This window comes from Phascolarctos cinereus, unplaced genomic scaffold, assembly GCF_003287225.1.
Source record: "Phascolarctos cinereus isolate Bilbo 61053 unplaced genomic scaffold, phaCin_HiC Scaffold_9;HRSCAF=440, whole genome shotgun sequence".
Lineage (NCBI taxonomy): Eukaryota > Metazoa > Chordata > Mammalia > Diprotodontia > Phascolarctidae > Phascolarctos > Phascolarctos cinereus.
In genome coordinates this window covers 102220369-102239681 of record NW_027556402.1, presented here as the reverse complement: position 1 = coordinate 102239681, position 19313 = coordinate 102220369, and the positions used below count along the sequence as shown (strand labels likewise).

Below are 19313 nucleotides of genomic sequence, written 5' to 3'. Positions count from 1 at the left end.
GCACAACTTGACCCTTTCCAAATTGCATTCTGAGCTGATCCTTATTTTATTACATTACAGGGGACATGCTGTTAATATAAAATGTCCTCCATTTGAGGGTGGGAATGTGCCTTCACAGTAGTACAACGTGCTCCACCTTCGGCACACAATCAGACTTCCATGCTTCCTGACGCAATTTGTTTTATAAACACAGAAAATTTTACTTCAGCTGGCTCGTCACTGACTCTTAAATGTGGCATCAGGAAGAGAAAGTGCTATAGTCAATTCACATTATAAGCCTTTTCCATGGAGAGTATGGTGATTGGCTTGTATTTATGTAAGAATAAAAAGATGAGCAATAATGATAATGAAATCATAGACAATAGAAATATGAAAAATTGTTCCAAATCACTAATAATTAGAGGAAATGCAAATTAAAGCAACTGAGTTTCCACCTCATAACCATCAGATTGGCATAGATGACAAAAAAATAATAGGATAATGACAACTGCTAGAGAGACTGTGGGAAAACAAGTACATTAATGCACTGTTGGTGGGGCTGTGAATTGGTCCAGTTATTCTAGAAAGCAAATCAGAGCTATGTTCAAAAGTCAGTAGACTGTGCATATCCTTTTATCAGACTATAGTATTGCTGTTGAATCATTTTCAGTTGTGTCTGACTCTTCATGACCTCATTTAACGTTTTCTTGGCAAAGTTACTGGAGTGGTTTTGCCATTTCCTTTTCCAGTTCATTTTACAGATGAGGAAACTGAGGCAAATAGGGTCAAGTGACTTGCCCAGGGTCACACAGCTAGTAAGTGTCTGAGGCTGGATTTGAACTCAGGCAGATGAGTCTTCTTGACTCTAGGCCTGGAACCCTATCCACTGCACCACCTAACAGTCCCAGCTGTGGCATTACTAGGCCTAAAATCCAAGCAGATCAAAGAAAGTGAAAAAAGACCCATGTCTAAGAAAATTTTTGTAGCATCTCTTTTTATGGTAGCAAAGGAATGAAAATTACAGCACCGTCTGTTTACTAGGGGGTGATTAAATAAATTATGGTAAGTGAATGTAATAGAATATTAATGAGCTGTAAGAAATGACAAAATGGAGTTTCAAAAGCAAACCTGGGAAGACTTGTAAGATAGAAGTGAGCAGAGACATAAGAAGAACAAATATTAAAACAACATTATAAAGAAAAACAATTTTGAGAGACTTAGAATTCCTACCAGTGCAATGACCAACTACAATCCTAAAGGGCTATATGATCCACCTCTTGGCCAAAGAGGTGATAGGCAAGATGCAGAAAAAGACATACATTTTTGGATACAGTCAATGCAAGAATTTGTTTTGCTTAAGTCCTCATATTTGATTTTTTTTTCTTTTCTTCTCCCCCCTACCTAGGAAAAGCTAAGTAGGAGGGTAAAGAGGAGAGGACAAAGTAGCAAAAATAAAAAGGAAAAGAAAGAAAACAGAGTTATTAAAATATCTTCTTAGAAATGCAAAGAACAGAAAGAGGTCCTGGAAAAAGTACCAAAAAGCAATAGAGATCTATAGTTTCGTGTACAATCCTCTTTTTTTTTTCTGGATAGACAGATAGATAGATAGATAGATAGATAGATAGATAGATAGATAGATAGGTAGGTAGATAGATAGAAGTAAGAAAATAAACAGCACAATAATGATAGATCATATTATATATAGGTATATGTATGGAATATGGAGAGAGAGAGAGAGAGAGAGAGAATGGTCCATTCTATTTGGTATTTGTTAAGTTCAAAAATTTTTAAAAAGAAAAAAAATGAAATCACAGATTTATAGATCTGAAAGGGACCTTAGAGGTCATCTAATCCAACCCTCTCATTTTATAAATGGGGAACTTGAGGATTAGAGAAGCTAAATGACTTTACCTGGGTTCCATAACTAGTAAATAAGGACAGCCTGAACCTGTCTTTTGACTAAAAAGTAATTCATATTTCTAAATATAAAAGTTTCTTTTTTAACAACTCTTTGAGTCAGGTATTGCAAATATTCCTATTACTGGTTTTATAGATAAGGAAATGGAAGCTTAGGTGAAGTGACTTACCCACAATCACACACCTAGTCAGTGTCTGCACTGAGAATGGAGCTTACATCCTCTGACTCCCTGCCCAGCACCCTGTCTGCTACCCATTACTAGAGAGAGGGCAATAGAATATGGCTCCCTGAGACATGGAAGAATCGAATTTAGGAGAAACAAACAAATGCACACTGAGAATTTTTCTTCACAATCTCTAATTAGAGCTAAAAATAAAATATTTGGCTAATTAAAAATATTCTAAATTAAAAGATGCCGAAAGCCAAGAAGTAATGGACTCATGTTTCTTATGATAAATACTGAGTGATGACTAAATGACTAAAGACATGGAAAATAAGAAGCTAAAGGAAAAATTAAAAGAAAAAGGATTTTTTTAATCTACCTCCCAAATTAAAAAAAAAATTGGTTTTAATTATGTCAGCTATCTGGGAATTATATAGAGGATGGAAATCAGATCCCTCACTTTACTGAAGACAAAATAGGAAAAAAAATCTTAAATTGAGGATTGAAAGATCTATGTTATTTTCTGATAGTAAAGTTTAGTATAATGTTGAAATGGGTAACTGAGAGTAGATTCTAAGTTCCCTAAGGGCAGAGTCTGAAATCTTAGCTAAACTTTTCATTACTTAGTTCTGCACTCAGGAGGTATTTAATGTTTGCTGACTTGAATTGGCTGCAGAGTGTTCCCCTGACAATTCTTAAGGAATATGTATCTTGGTTCTCAAATTTATTTTGCTCATGGCACAGTATTTTAGCATGTGAGGAAGCCAGTTACACTGAACACTTAAGTTAGCATCAAAAAGTGATTTGGAGGCAAAAAGTCCTCCATATTCATTGTCCAGGCCTTGAGATGTGTCCATCTTTCCCTCTCCCAACCCTCTCACATTTTCCTTTTCTTCCTTAGGACTAACATTGGAGAAGGTGGTTTTGTGCCCCAAGGACAAAGCTACTATTGTGATGGCACAACAGTGCCAAGTTGGTAAGAGAAGGTAGCAGAGTGCAGCTGGACACAGGGGTTAGGGAAAGTGGGCATGAGGAGTTTCCTGTAACACCTAGGGAAACTCAAGTTTTGACCTTTAAGAATTATTGATTTATCTATTCTAAAGAACGGTTTTTGTTGTAGATATGCTTTACAGTAGTTGGATGGATTTAGAAAGTTTCTAGAGGATACTCTGACTTCTAGGATTAATACTCCTTTTCTATACATTCTAACATTGGTGCTTATTTGCAATTTCCATTGAAGCCGCCCTTCACAGCAAGGAAGATATTGACAACCAACACTACATTTAATTTGCATATTGCTAACCAGTAAATGCTATTGTAAGAATTCAACTCTTCCATTTCCAGTCCTTTGTAGGTTTCATTTGTAAATATGATATTTCCTTATTGGAGTTTATTGTATTTAATTTCCTTGTATGAATGCTTTTTCCTCTGTTTGACCAAAAGAAAGGAAGAAATAAAGTTGAAGGTTTACAACCATCTGCAACAGCAGGGAAAATATCGGCAGAAAACCACAGCTATGCAACTATCAAATAATATTATGTGTTTGTGAAAATCAATAGGCATGGAAAGAGTTAGGTATAGTAATTGTAAACAGTCGTGAAACTCAGTGTTATGCACGTGTAAATGATTCTTTAGTCACTTACAACCTTCCTTGTTTTTTCACCTAAATTACCCTGACACTTCCTTCTTGAGGACTGACTACAGAGAAACTTTGATTTTCAATATTTTGTTGACTTAAGAGTCCTCATTTCTCACCCCTTCCACCCCCTCTTAAAGCATTAAACTCTAAATATATTTCAACTTTTTTTTAGGAGAAACATTCCATCTTCCCTCCCACCTTTCCATCATTCAAAAATCCTTGAACATATGTTGTTGTAATTTTCCACAAAAAAAAAAAAAATTACTCCTGGAATGAGACAAAGCATGGAAAATACATGCTCAAAAGGAATAATTTTCCAAAACTTACAAACAAATGAAAATCATGTTACAATGAAAGTGATATATGCAATCTTGAACATGGCATCAATAGCTGATCTGAACACCTACAGAGCTAATACAGGAAGCTTCACAAACTGAGTGCAGTAGAAAGAGTACCAGATTTGGAGTCAGAAGACCTGGGTTCGAGTCTTGACTCTCATGTGTAATAGTATCTGACAAGACTTGAATAGTGATGATGGGCAAATTACTTACCCTGTTTGATACTCAGCTTCCCCACGTAAAATACTTACATGACTTTCCCCCTATAATGATTATAAGTAAATCATTTTTGTAAATGTCAAACCAATAGACAAAAGTAAGCTATTATTCAGCCATAGTGACCTAGGCTAGTGGTTTCCAATCCATGGGGTGCAGGAAGGAAATAATATTCCTATTTATGTTTACCTTTATCTAAAAGAAAAGAGAAATTAAACTTTGATAATATTTAGCATAGAGCTCAGAACCAGCTCCCTCATTAAGTCATTTGTCACAAATGGTATCTTTAGGGACGAGCAAGAGATTGGGGAAGCACAGACCCTGTGCTAAGTAAGTGCTTTACGATTATCATCTCCTTTGAGCTTCACAGCAATCCTTTCGAGCCAAGTGCTGTTATCCCCATTTTACAGTTGGGGAACCTGAGGTAAACCCAAGTTAAATGATTTGCCCAAGGTCGGGCAGCTAGTGTCTAAAGCTGGATTTGAACTTAGGTCTTCCTGACTGTAGGCCCAGCCCTCTATCCACTGAACCATATTAGAACCATAGTAGCCTGGGGGACTGAGGTAGGATTTTTATCCCTTGTTTTGTACATCTGTTTGATTGTATTTGTGGAAAGTTATTAAGTTTATTTTAAATATGTAATGGTAACTAATTAAATTTCCCTTCTGGAAAGTTCTTTAAAAAAAATCAATAATATATAAATATTATATAGAATATAATATATTATAATGACTTATTTAAAAATCATATTTAATTTACATAATTGCAGGTATAATTATAATAATTATATAGTAATACACACACACACATATAGAGGCAGATAGGTGGCATGGTGGATGAAGTGTGCCAGCCCTGGAATTAAAAGGACCTGAGATCAATGACATTTAATATCTGTGTGACTCTGGGCAAGTCACTTAATCTTGTTCGCGTCAGTTTCCTCATTTGTAAAATGAGCTAGAGAAGGAAGTGGCAAACCATTCAAATTTCTTTTCCAAGAAAACCCCAAATAGCATCACAAAGAAACTAACTGACTATTTATCTACCTATATGTACACACACACACACACACACACACACACACACACACACACACACTGGCACACATGTTCAAAAAGGCTTTATTGATGGAGATATGTAATCAAAGAGCTTTGAGATCTTTTGTTTAGAAGATATTCAAAAGTGAGTTTTTATGCATTTGAATAGTAAACATGAAACTATGGTATTAATTTCATATTTAATAATTTAATATTAGATTTGCTTTCTGTCTACAATAGAACTATGAGGACAGGGAATATTTCTTTTTTTCTTTATATCCCCAATCCATTAGAGTCATACTTTGGAAAGTAAACTGAATCTGCATTGAGAGTATCGTCTCTGATGCTAATTTCCCTACATGATCTTGGCCAAATGACTTGATCTCTATAGCTTTAAACAGCTCATCTGTAAAATGAGGGAACTGAACTGGATGGTTTTTCAGGTGCCTTCCACCTCTAAGTCCTACAATTTTAAGGTAGGCATTATTGTAAATGTAGAAGGTCAGAACATTCTAATATTGTGCTACAAATCTGTGTCAATTCACCATCTAAACTATATTCTCTTTTCAATGAACTTCCAAGGAAGTCTAGAAGAATTTGGTTCTATGTAATTTCAGGGATTTGAACTTACGTTTTTTAAACACACACATATACAATGTGAAATTTGGCTCATTACTTTAGATTGTATAAGACATATTTCTTTTCTCTTTTATTAAGCCCTTATTCTACTCTGATTATTGTGTTGTTCACACCATAAGAGACATACACCATAGTGAAAGGTGTATACACCTTTTACATACACCTGACAACTTCACACCCAGTGACAGGTGTGAAATCGTAAGGCTCACAGTTTCATAGATTTAGATCTGAGGGGCATTTAGTCTGGCCAGGCCATCCTCCCTTTTTTTATTTCTCCAGGAGGAAATAGTCCCATAAAGATGAGGTGACTTGCCCAAGGTCACACAAGTAATAAAAATCAGATGCAGAATTTGAACCAAGAACTTCTGAATTCAGATTCAGTATTCTTTACATGGTCTCACCATTCTAGGCTGTGAAAAAAAGGCAAAGAAAAGAAAAGAAAAAGAAAAAGTTCCTCCTCCTACCCTACTACAACATATCTGACAAGTTGTTTCTGCTTCTGCCTGAAGACCTCCAAAGACTGGGAACCCAATATCTCTTGAGTGAGCCCATTTCATTTTTGGAAAGATCTAATTATTAAAAAATTGTTGCTGATATCAACTCTGAATTTGTTTTTTTTTTCAACTTTCATATATTGCTCTGAGTCCTACCCTTTGGGGCCAAACACCAGATTAGTCATTTCTCTACAGATAAAGTACTGGCTAGCTTGTCCTTCCTTGTCCTCTCTTCTCCAGGATAAACATTCCCAGTTCCTTCGACATGAATTCAATGTCCTTTTCTTTCTAAACAATGTGCTTTCTTCCCTTTTGAGCTCATCCACTGCTACAGCTTGAGCAATTTTCTCAGAAGAAATCTCTCCAAGCTATATTTTTCACTTAACCTGCACCCTCAGAATCCCTTCCAAACTTCCTGCTGGACATTTCCACCGGGATGCCCTACCGAAATTTCAAACTTCAGTAGCTTCAGAATGTAAACTCATCAAAGGCAGGGGCTATCTTTGCATCTTTATTATTGCCCCCAGTGCTTGGCACATAGAAAGAGCTTAACAAATGTTTTTTCATTCATTTCATTCCTTATCTCATTGATGTACATATTTTCCTCCATCAGTGTAGGTCAAAAGTCATGTTTTTTCAACCTGTGTACTCCTTGTCCATATTCCACTGTAAATCTCCTCCCCATGGTCAACCCAACAGGACTGAAGTCTTCCTCTAGGCCTTTTTAATTTCCTGGGTAACACTGCAATTTCAATCTATCTGCTACCCATTGCTCTAACTTCATGACTAGCCCATCTACTTGCCTGATCATAATTTCCTATATCATACCACCTTATTTCTGAGTAAGTCATTATGCTACAGTCTACTGGCATTCATCATGTGTTTCTTTATTGCTGCTTGGGTCACCCTCAACTTTGATTTTTAATGGAGCTTAATGGAATCAGCCCATCCTCCATGAAGAGGATTGTGTGGAGAACCTCCTTATCTATAGGGTATCCCTCTTCCATTTTGAGCCAATGCAAGACAACCTTCATGATAGTAATTAATAATTTTGGTGAACAAAATCTTTGTTTTATGACCCTAATAAGTTTTCCTTCTAAGCACAATTGCAAGGACTATTATATGATATTAAGACGCATGAAAGGCTCCTTGTACTCTGAGGATGAATTTTGCTGGACTGAGTCAAATACATCTGTCTTTCTTTAATAAATTAACAAATGTAGAAGAATTGATTATGCTCTATGTATTTTGGGCAGATAGTAACTTAAGATTGTCTAGTGTAGAAAAGAATTAGCAAAATCTGCCTGTAGTCTTCTTGTGTTTTCATTAGGGATTCTCTCAATATATGTGGAGATAATTCTCATAATTGTTTTTGGAATAGTGGCAATATAAGCACAGTGTCAGTAATTGGTGATGCCCTCCTTATCTTCTTAGTAGTTATCTGAGTTAGGAATATATGAGTTCAAATCACACATTACTCCCCCCTCTTTTTCTTACTTGCTATGAGACCACAGTTTTTTCATCTGTAAAATAGTAATACCTGTAGTACCTACCTTGTTGTGAAGAATCAAATGAGACAATATGTGACCTTTGCAACATTAATACACTCTATAAATGTGAACTCATTATTATTAACATGATCATTTTCATTAGTTGTCTCTCATCTTTTTCAAAAATATTCAGATAAAACTACTCTGAAACACATTGCTATGCTACTACTATTGTTTCATAGCAAGTAATGTGTAAGGTCCCCATCAGACAAGTGCATGAACTAACTACTTTTTGTAAATTAATAGACATAGGAAGGAACATGACAGTCATCTAGACTAACTCTGAAATAGACTGTCATCCAACCTATTTATCCTTAGGAATTTAATTGGGACATCATGCTACAAGGAAATGTAGTATAGAGATAAAGGCTGACCTGAGCAGGAATCAAAGGAAAGGAGGGAAGGAAGGAAGGAAGGAAGGAAGGAAGGAGAAGGAAGGAAGGAGGAAGGAAGGAAGGAGGAAGGAAGGAAGGAGGAAGAAGGAAGGAAGGAAGGAGGAGGGAAGGAGGAAGAGGAAGGAGGGAAGGAAGGAAGGAAGGAAGGAAGGAAGGAAGGAAGGAAGGAAGGAAGGAAGGAAGGAAGGAAGGAAGGAAGGAAGGAAGGAAGAAGTACCCACCACGTGAGAAGCACTATGTTGAGCACTAGGGATGTAAATAAAAGACATCCCTGCTCTCAGAGAGCTCACATTCTAAGAAATGAGACAACAGATATGGAAGGCTTCAGCTGCAAAACAGGTGGAAAAGGCCCATGGTCCTTAGGGTACAGCAGCAAAACAGATAGATGTTAATGTTTTTCTCTTTAACAGAGGCAGCTACACAGTGCAGTTGGGTGGATAGAGCACAGGGCCTGGAGTTAGGAGGACCTGAGTTCAAATATGGCCTCAGACAATTATTAACTGTGTGACGCTAGGCAGGTCGCTTAACCTCTGTCTGCCTCAGTTTCCTCTCCTGGAAAAATACAGATAATAGCAGTGGCTACCTCAAAGGGTTGTTGTGAAGATCAAATGAGATCATATTTGTGAAGTGCTTAGCACAGTGCCTGGCTTTAATAAATCTTTATTTCCCAATGTCACTTCCAATGATAAAAACAAATCAGTTTCTGATACTGAACACAGTGCCAAGGACTTTGTGGAAAGAGCTTTCTTGAACATACGTGGCCCCAACACCTGCAGAACAGTTACCAGGCTGAACCTTCTCGGGGATTGCCTCCCAGGGGGATAGCTGTGGGAACTGGAATTGGGTTCACAGTGCTAGGCTGTCCACATAAGAATGTCAAGAGAGATGGAGGTTCAGATGGTGGTGGCAGTGGTGGTTTGGCTCGCTTGGTTCATATTGCCTCCCACTTCTCCCTCAGTATGCCCTCCTTCTTCAGCTAGGTTAGCTTGCCTTCCCTGTGAGAGGCAAGTGGTGGGGTGGTCAGTCCTTTCTCCATGACAGCAACATCCCCAGATGACAGCTGTGAGGATTAGGCCAGAAATAGGACTAAGGGTCTGGGGGCAAGGGATGCTGTGCAGCTATCCGTAGATTTCTTGTGTTTACCCTAGTATTGATGGCCAGAGATTTTTGCTGGTGGTGACGAGCAAGGTGGGCCCCTTTTTCACACTGATTTCTTCCCTCAGTTATGGCTAGAAACAGGTCCAGTGGTCTGGGACACACTGCTATTCCCAAGGCTCTTGGATTCAGGATCCCAGGTTGTCTCTATCAGCACCCAAGGCGGAGATGGCAGTCACAGTGGTGGCAGTGGTGGTGGTGGTGGTTGTGGTGGCAGTTTAACTCACCTGCACACACTGCTTCCTGTCTCTCCCCCAGGGTACTTTACTGCCTCAGACACATAGTAGCTACATAACTATGGAGTAAGTCATTTATTTTTTCAGTATTCCTAGCAATTTTCTGGGACTATAAATTACAGAAGGGTAAACAATTTGCATCAGTAGAGGGGTTTCTCTGGAATTTCTAGAGAGTTCCCTACATCAGTAAAATCACAGATCTAGACCTATATCCATCTCTCTTAAGTGTGGCCAAATTAAAAAAAAAAGATTTGTTTTATATTAGGGTATTTAATATACTTGTACACATAATATGTGTAATCTCATATATATGTATATATATTTAACAAATTATTATTATATATCAAACTGATGATAACAAATGTCAAACAACATAGACAAAAATAATATAGTCTACTTTTGATATATGTTCATTGCAGGAAAAAAGGAGGGAGAATGGATGTGGGGTCTATACCAAATTGAAAAAAAGATAGCCCTAAGATATGCTGGGAAGCAGAGGAAAATGTCATGACATATGTATAACTGAGAATCTTCTATACTGAGATACTTCCTAGAATGTTAAACAAGAAGACAAACTAGAGTTATACTATCCCTAACCTAAAAAGGAATCTTAAGGTCGTTCAATCTAACAACTCCATGTTACAGATAAAGATTTGTAAATGTTAAGGGTATATTGCCTAAAGTACACGATTAGTTACAATGAGGAGACCCAGAAGAGAATTTTCTTGGCTATTAGTTTCCATTTCTTTCCACCACACCAAGAGGCCTCTCTTGAAAATGGAAGTAAATATTAGGCCTTTGGGAACACAAAGACAGCAAAGGGGTTGAAAGTTTTCTTCTTGTAAAAAGCTCAATGCTAAAATACGCTAAGTCAAAGAAAACGATGTGTTGGCAATTGTCAATGCACTGCACCATGTGGATTTTGGTCATTTGGAATTACCAGAAACATTATTAATTGGGCTAGTGGAAAGAAATATCAGGTACCAACACTTTGGTGAGGATACTTGTCTCCTCTTCCTGGAGCTCACTGTCCTAAATGGTCAGCTGGTGAGTACTCATAGATAGAAATGTTGATTCAAATATAGCGGCAATTTTAAATTAAATGGCATGGGTCTTGAGCTAATATTTGGCCCTCTAACATAAGAATAAGATAAACTAAAGACTGTGCTCCAGCCCAAGGCTATTAATTTTTCTGTGGATAATCCACTGATAGCATAACATCAATAGTTATGAAGAACTGGACACTTTGGAAACAACGTTCATTCATTCATTTCTTATGTTTGGAATCAAGATTCTTCCATTTGAATGATTGAGAGATTATCTAATTATGTTAAGGCACACATTAGGTTGACGAATTAGGTTCAACGACAGCATTCTTAAATTTACAAAAGTCTTAGACTATATCACAACAAACTTTGTTTCAGGGTATCTTTAAACAACTATGTTCTGCCAGGGTAAAATGTTGCACACACGGCAGAGATAAGTACTACTCTACGATATGCTTTGAAACACACTAGAGAACAAGGGTGACTGAAACAACCAAAGGTTATACAGTTAACCTATTTAACAAGACTTAAATGTATTTATCCATGAATGGCAGCAAATAATTCCCCCCACCCCCAAGTTTGAATATCTATCTCATTTATTTTACAGAACAGATTTTACTGATTAGAGTGCCCTCATGTGTCTCTACACTGTAATACAGTTTTGGGCAACATGGTGGAAATGGAGAAGCCAGGGGACTGGTATCCAGGAGACCTGGAATCCGCAACACCTGGCTTCTAATGCCATCTGTGCTATATTGGACACAAGTCACTTAAAATCTCTGTCTTTCAATTTCCTCATCTGTGAAAGGAGAAAAATGGATTAGATTACCTCTAAGGGTGTCTGTGTAAGACCCAACTCTAAATAGCTCTGGTCTATATAGTCTTTCAAAGCACACAAATAATTCAGATGTTGATAAACATTTCGAGGGACGTTTAATTAGGCAACTCAGACCATGAGCTGGAGAGCAGTTGTTGACCTATATTAACAGAGTAATTTTCCTCACTAGGAGTTCCTTAAACCAGTGAAATCACAGATCCAGTCCAAACAAAAAAATCAGATAAAATCAGTAATAAAGGTGGTTTGTAAAGACATTTTTATACTCTTTCATTTGTTCCAAGGTCGGCATATAACATAACACCTGCAGACCCACGGTTTGTTAGGTCCCATGGTTTTCCATTTCTGCCCTCAAATTTCAACAGCAAATACAAAAACCAAAGTATCTAGATATTTTTTAAAAGGAATAAACAAAAGTTGGGTCATCGAACCCAGTTTGTCAATATGTAAGACCTCATATGTGCATTAACATAATTAGATAATCTCTCATTCACTCAAATGGCAGAATCTTGATTCCAAACATATGTTACTTAATATACTACAAATTCACATACAGTTAAAATGGTTTGTCATTAAAACCTAAGTGTACTCTAAAGATTTAGATCTTGGGCTGGAAGGAAGCTCAGAGGACATCTAGTCCCATTATTTCATTTTACAGATGAGGAAACTGAGGTTTCAGGAGGTCACGTGACTTTCCCAAGTTCACGCTGGTAGTTAAGTGTCAGCGATAAAATCTAAACCCAGATCTTCTAAGTTTTGAGGCTGAGATCTTTCCACTGTGCTTTGTTTAGTTTCCCCTCCATATGAAAATGGATACTAAGCCATCACTCAGATATCTCACATTGATTTACAGCCCTCATAACTCTATTAACTATCTTTTCCTGGGGTTGATTTTCTCTATAAACAAATTTCTGTTCCAGACCTGAGTTTAAAGAGGAGTTTTAAAGCAGAAATACAACTCTTCCTTCATTTTAACACTTAATTTTGTCTCTAACACCTAGGGGGAGGAGGGGCAGGAGAATATACTAGACTAAGTCCCTTGAAATCTTGATACTCTGCATGGCGTTAATAGGGTTTTCATGGGAAATTTTCAACATTAGTAATATTTCCCCTTTTGACATTGATACTTTGATTAATGGTCGCATCAGTGTGGGTTGCCTTTTTAATTTTTCTTATCAAAACTAAACCATCCTACCCTGCCTGGGGTGATTCTTTTCCATGTCCTCCCACCAATACTCCACAGGGAGTTCACAGGGTTTCCACATTTGAATTTATATGTTTTATCAATGTATTTCGAATCCAAAAGTATTCTGCGGCCAAATTAGTTTCAGTAACACTGATGCAAAGTGTTAGATTTAACATTGTAAATGGATGAAAATATTGCTACCCAAAATATTTTTTCACCAAAGGATCCAACTGTTTTCTTCTTGTTGTTCAGTCACTTTTTTCCCTCGTGTCCAAATTTTCATGACCCTATTTGGGGTTTTCTTGGCAAAGATGCTGGAGTAGTTTAGCATTTCCTTCTCCTGCTTGTTTTACAGATGAGGAAACTAAGGTAGCTGGGATTAAGTGACTTGCCCAGGGTAAGTATTTGTGGCCAGATTTGAGCTCAGGGAGATGAGTCTTCCTGACTCCAGGCCTGGCACTCTATCTACTGTGTCACCTAGCTGCCCTAACTGCTTTCTAATAAGCTCTATTAAGCAATTTTTAACATCTTTGAGACTTTTGTTCTTTTTCTAATTCCTTTACTTTTGTGACTCTATGATCTCACTGATATGGATATCCCCCTTCCAATGCAGATGGCAATGCATCTGTGCCATCTCCGTCATTGAGATTCCTGTCCATTTACTTCTCCATGTCCTCCATAAACTATCTATCCATTACACTGGAGGCCTTTCTCATGGATATCAATTTAACATATGCACTGTCCAGGTGTAAAGCCTTGCTCTAGGTAAAAAGGAGCCCGTCTCCTTTGCTGCCCATCCATGTCCTTGAGGGTTACCTTTACCCTACTTGCTGCATGTCATTACAAGCCATCATTATGAATACTGTGCTGTCTGCGTCTGCTGGATGACCTATGATTCTGAATCTTCTGAGGTTGTAGCATTTGATGATTTGTAGTCATATAGCATTATCAAGGGAATACTTATATTAAAAAGCTCTGCTTTTGTGGCAGGGAGGAGTTTGGGGTCATCAAAAGTGATGAGGAATTTCCCTAAAGTAATCTAGAGCGTTCTCCTCCTCCTATTCAATTGTAAGATAAACCCATTGTCCATTTGTACTTCCTGACCCAAAATATATGGACTAACGGACTCACTCAATGGACTCAACTATCCAACTACATGTCATAATCTTGGCAGTAAGCTGTTTTTTCCTGTGTGGGCCAGAAGAGTGATCTATTTGGAGAGGCTGTGAATTGCACCGAGGAGTCTCTGTAATATTCTGGAACAAGTACAATGTAGTATATAAACCTGCTCTTCCTGAAAGATCACTTCAGCCCTAGCATTTATACCTTGGCACTACTTTCTGCCTCCTGGGGGCTCTCCCCTTTGAGCTTCTATTTAAGGAGGGTTCCCAAAGCAGCCATCTCTTCATTTTTCACCAGGCAGCACCTTTTCAGACTTTTCCATCATGTCCTTGGCAGGGTATCTTCTCCATCCCCTCCCCCTTCACTTTCCTTTTAGTGTTGTCTCCCCCATTGAGATGTCAGGTCCATAAGGGCAGGCCTGTCTTTCTTTTGGTTTGTATTTGTATTCTCAATATTTATTAGAGTATCTGAAACTGAGCAAGCAATTAATAAATGCCTATTGATTGACTTACCACAAACAAGAACATCTGGAGCACTGGTATCAAACACAAATAGAAACTTATTTCTGCCACATATTGACTTAGAAAATCATAAATCAATATTATTTATGTTGTGTTGTAGTTTTATTTATTTTATTAAACATTTCCCAATTACATTTCAATCTGCTTTGGGGCTACACTTGGGAGTTTTGCAGGCTGGCCATGGAACACTTTTGGATTTGAAATAAATTGATAAAATATATAAATTTGGATGTGGGAACCCTGAGAGTCATGGAGTACCCTGAGAGTAAAGGACAGTTGGTGAAATGTTGGAGGAAATAGAGAAAATTAAGTCTATTTTTGTACTGAAAAAGTGTCACAAATATAGGTGAACCTGAGATATAGTGAGAACGAAGGATAAGCAATGGTCAGTCCTTGAGTTTCATTGCTGTCCATACAATGCAGGCTGAGAATTTGACACTAAGTAGAATTTCACATTTATGAGAAATCCTTGCTCTCATTTGGATTCTGCAGAAAACATTCTTCAGAACAGTTGCTAGCACACATCTTCCTATTTTATGCTTGACTTGGCACTGGTATTCACTGAGTCATTAAACAAAGTTATCTCTAGGGTAGCAATTAATATTTTATAATGTAAGAGGCAGCATAGCAAAGTCATCAAGGGGACTAGACTTGGAGACAGGATGACCTTGATGCAAATCCTAATTTAGACATTTACAAGCTTCGTGATCCTTGGCCAAGTCACCCACTCTTGCTCAGTGCCTTGGTTTCTCTATCTGTAAAATGGGGATAATATTTTATTTCTTACATTAAAAGATTGCTGTATTAAATAAGATAATGTATGTTTAAAAGTGTTTCAAAACCTTAAAGAACTAAGAAGATACCATTACTGCTATTATTAATATTATTATCATCTTGACATGCGCATAGGACATCAATAGTTGGAGGAAAAACTATTAAGGCTGTGTTTTTTCCTGTTGCTTGTAAATGGATCGGTATATAATCAATATACAATAAAACCAGAAGGATCACGTATAAACCTCTCAGTCAACTATGTAGCAACAAAGATGTGGTCTCTTGTAAAGAGTAATTCATGAAAGTCTGCCTCTTTAATAATGATGATGATAATAATGATGATGATACTTATTAAGTACTTTAAGGTTTGCAAAGCTCTCTATATATGCTAACTCATTTCATCCTTACAATATCTCTGTAAGGTATTTGCTATAAGTATTCCAATTTTATGGATGAGAAAACCAAAGTGAAGTGATTTGCCCAGGAACACTGAGCTAGAGAGTGTCTGAGGCAGAATTCAAACTCAGGTCTTCTTGACTCTAAAGCCTGCTTTCTAGCCATTGGTTTATACATAACTTATTCTCATTAATATCTTATCAAGTTGACAGAATAAGCTTATGGGACATTTGGTAACAATGTCCTCTTGGTTGCTTGTCTATTTTTTGGTCACAGTACCATCTATGGAATATTTTTTTTTATTCTTCTAGAACTTACCCTGCTTGAAAGCTAATTTCAAAAATGTAACAAACAAAATGGGAGGCAGAATGGTGCAGAAGGTAGAAGACTGGCTTTGAAGTCAGGAAGACTTGAGTTCAAGCCCTATCTCCATCATATAGTAGTGGGATGAGCCTGGCCAAGCATCTCCACTTTTCAGTGCCCCAGGAAGGCTCTAATACTCCAACTTGCCAATGAGAGGCAGCTCTGCTTTGGTGGAGGAAGTTTTCATACTGTGAGTTTACAGTAAGACCCATGAAATCACAGGTCAAGACCAACTTCCACCTGCCCTCCACCCACCAAAAACAACAGATCTTTGAGAATCTTTAAAATTAAATCCACTCCAGTGCAAATTTCCTTTCACTGAATTTAGTTGGGTCTAGTGCCCTTCTTAATTTTATCTTCTTGAATATATTTCTTAACTTATAGCACATTGATTCCTAATGTATTAAGATCAAATGTGATATATCTACTCTCAATGATTATGGATATAGATATAGAGATGGATTACTATGGATATGAACTAGAAGATCTGCACATTTTATACCTTTTCATGATTTTTTAAAGGTACAATTCAAAAGCAGCTCAAATAAGAGAAAAGATTTATGTAGAAATCATGATAATCCAGAAAGTCAGCTGGGATATTATTGTTCCTAAGTGATTCAAAAATATGACATGAATTTTGAGTGACCCTCAACAAACTGAGACCCCTCGTCAGGATAATGCTTTTTTTAATGGCAGCCAACATTTTAAAACTGCAATGTTTTTGAGATCTATTATGCTAGTGCTAAAAAGTTCTGGCATATAGTAAAGGTCAATGCTATATACAGAAATGAACAACAGTTCTCCAGCTTTTTTGGAACTAAAAAAAATTTCAAGGGAAAAAAATGTCTGATAAAAATTATATGATAAGATCTGGCAGCTAATTCTGGCTTCATGTGCCAACCACAGCTTTGACCGGTTTGCAGTGTCAGTCAATATTTTATGAAGCTTACCACTCCCTCTTTCATTGGGCTCTAGGAAATACTGTCAACCCAGATACAGGTTAGTTATATCCCATCAAATTCAATAGCCTTCTTAACTATCACTCTTCTTCATTTCTCGTTTTTCTCTTTCCTCAGCTAAAAGCTGACTTTCACTTTTCAACTTAGACTTTAATGCCCTTTGCATATGTCATATTTATGCTTCAAGGAGACATTCCAGGCCATTTCTTCATATGCCTTGTAATATATACCTACATCCACATTTATGGATGCCATATGCTTGTATCACTTCCAGAACTATTTCAAAGTTTCCTTATGTGTAAAATTTAATAAAAAGGACTTGGGGAGTGTTTTATTCTTTCAGGAAAAAAGACAAGTATCAAATTGAATGGAATTAAGTAGTTCTAAAAGTAAGTGGACTGAGGAGGTCATTTCTCACCAGGGGTCAGTGTCAACAATAGCAGATAGCAAGAGCGAGAGCTTTTGCTGCAATTAACCATCAACTTTCCTGCCTTAATCTCAGACCGAAGAGACTATCTCCAAAGGCCAGAAGGTAATTTGGTCTTAATTGTCTTCTACCTTAACATTTAATCTGCAACCAAATTGCTTTTAACCATATGGATTAATCCAATTGTGCTGCTAGAACAAGCTGGCTAGTAGGGAGAGCAGAGAGAACACAGACGGGTTTTGATGTTTCCTGAATCATAGAAAATCAGTTGAAATCAAATATGGCAGTAATACACTCATGTCAAGGTCTACTGTTAGGGCTCTAACTTGTTATATATAGGTGAATCACAGAGATACTTAATAGCAATGAGAGCAAGAACTTATCTATTCATAGAATTGGAGTCAGAACGGACTTTAGCAGTTATCTAATGCCCAACTACACTTGAAAAAGTACTTCAACTACAATATACCCAAAGAGCAGCCACCCAGTCTTTGCTTAAAGACTACGTACCAATGAAGGAATGGCCACAGCTTCTGTAGACAGACTATGAATGAGCTAAGATTCAAAAGTGGAACAAAAAAGGCTATACCTATGTAAACTCAACCAATAAATAATATGTATTAAAGCACCAAAAATGTCACATTTGTTTAGAGGGATGGAGGAGGATCAACTCCTTGCCACCAGAAATAAGATAAAGGTTATCCTTAAGAAGCGCAGGTGGATTGGAATATTGATCAACGTAGATTTATGCAGCAAAGTGGTTGAGAAACTGTACAACATATCCCTTCAGGTTGCAAAAATGTAGACTACACAGGATACTTTTTAGGACATGATAAATTGGCTAGAATTACACACCAGAAACCAGTTACCCTTTATAAGCTGGCAACAAATCTCCATACTACATTCAAACTCTGGAATACCTTCGATAATTCAACAAATAAACTGCTTTCAAAATGGAACAGCATTAGAAACACATCATGTCTTCCCTGATATGACACTGACTCATAAAAATTTTAAAAATATTCTTAATAGATATCACATACTGAATACTCATAATCCACAAGCTACATGTAATAAAAATCTTTCAAAGTACAGAAACCTGGCAGAAGAAATCAAACCTATGTGGGAACAGGACAAGATACATGTAAGGATCGCTGTTGTCCTGTCTGTCCCTGGAGTTGTCAGAAAGATGGTTCCAGTGAGTCTACAAAAGGTGACCTTACATCCCAATTTTCTTGTTCAGTCATTGTTTGATTCTTTGTGACTCCATTTGAGGTTTTCTTGGCAATGATACTGGAGTGGTTTGCCATTTCCTTCTTCAGCTCATTTTACAGATGAAGAAACTGAGGTAAACAGGGTTAAGTGACTTGCTCAGGGTCACATGGCTAGTAAGTGTCTGAGGCCAGATTTGAACTCAGGAAGAAGAGTCTTCCTGACTGCAGGCCAGGCACCACCTAGCTGCTTTCTCAATCCTCTTATTCAGTTACCAGAAAAAAACAACAACACCAAACAGTTATTTTATCCCCTGCACAAGAGTCTGCAGAACATTCAACTTAAAAGAATATTAGGATAGGGGCAGCTAGGTGGCACAGTGGATAGAGCACTGACCCTGGATTCAGGAGGACTTGAGTTCAAATCCAGCCTCAGCCACATAACACTTACTAGCTGTGTGACTCTGGGCAAGTCACTTAACCCAATTGCCTAGCCAAAAAAAAAAAAAAAAGAATATTAGGATAGTCACTTGTTCTCACACTGTGTCTATCTGGTGGGGTGGGGGTGGGAGTTGGGGTGGGGGGGTGGCTAGGGTCCACATATTTATTTCATTTGTGCAGGAACTCCTGGGAAGGAAGAATCCTTTCTATCAATAATGATCTTCAACTGTCTAGCAACTTGAAAGTCTTAGATAGCTTGTGGGTGGGGATTAAAAG

The 19313-nt window shown here is 37.4% G+C and overlaps 1 protein-coding gene across 1 annotated transcript in view; it reads right to left on the bottom strand.

The window, feature by feature from the left end:
- LOC110213699 (protocadherin-23) overlaps positions 1-19313 on the bottom strand; it is a 219151-nt gene that overhangs the window by 34939 nt on the left and 164899 nt on the right. The gene's annotated exons all lie outside the window — the stretch shown is intronic.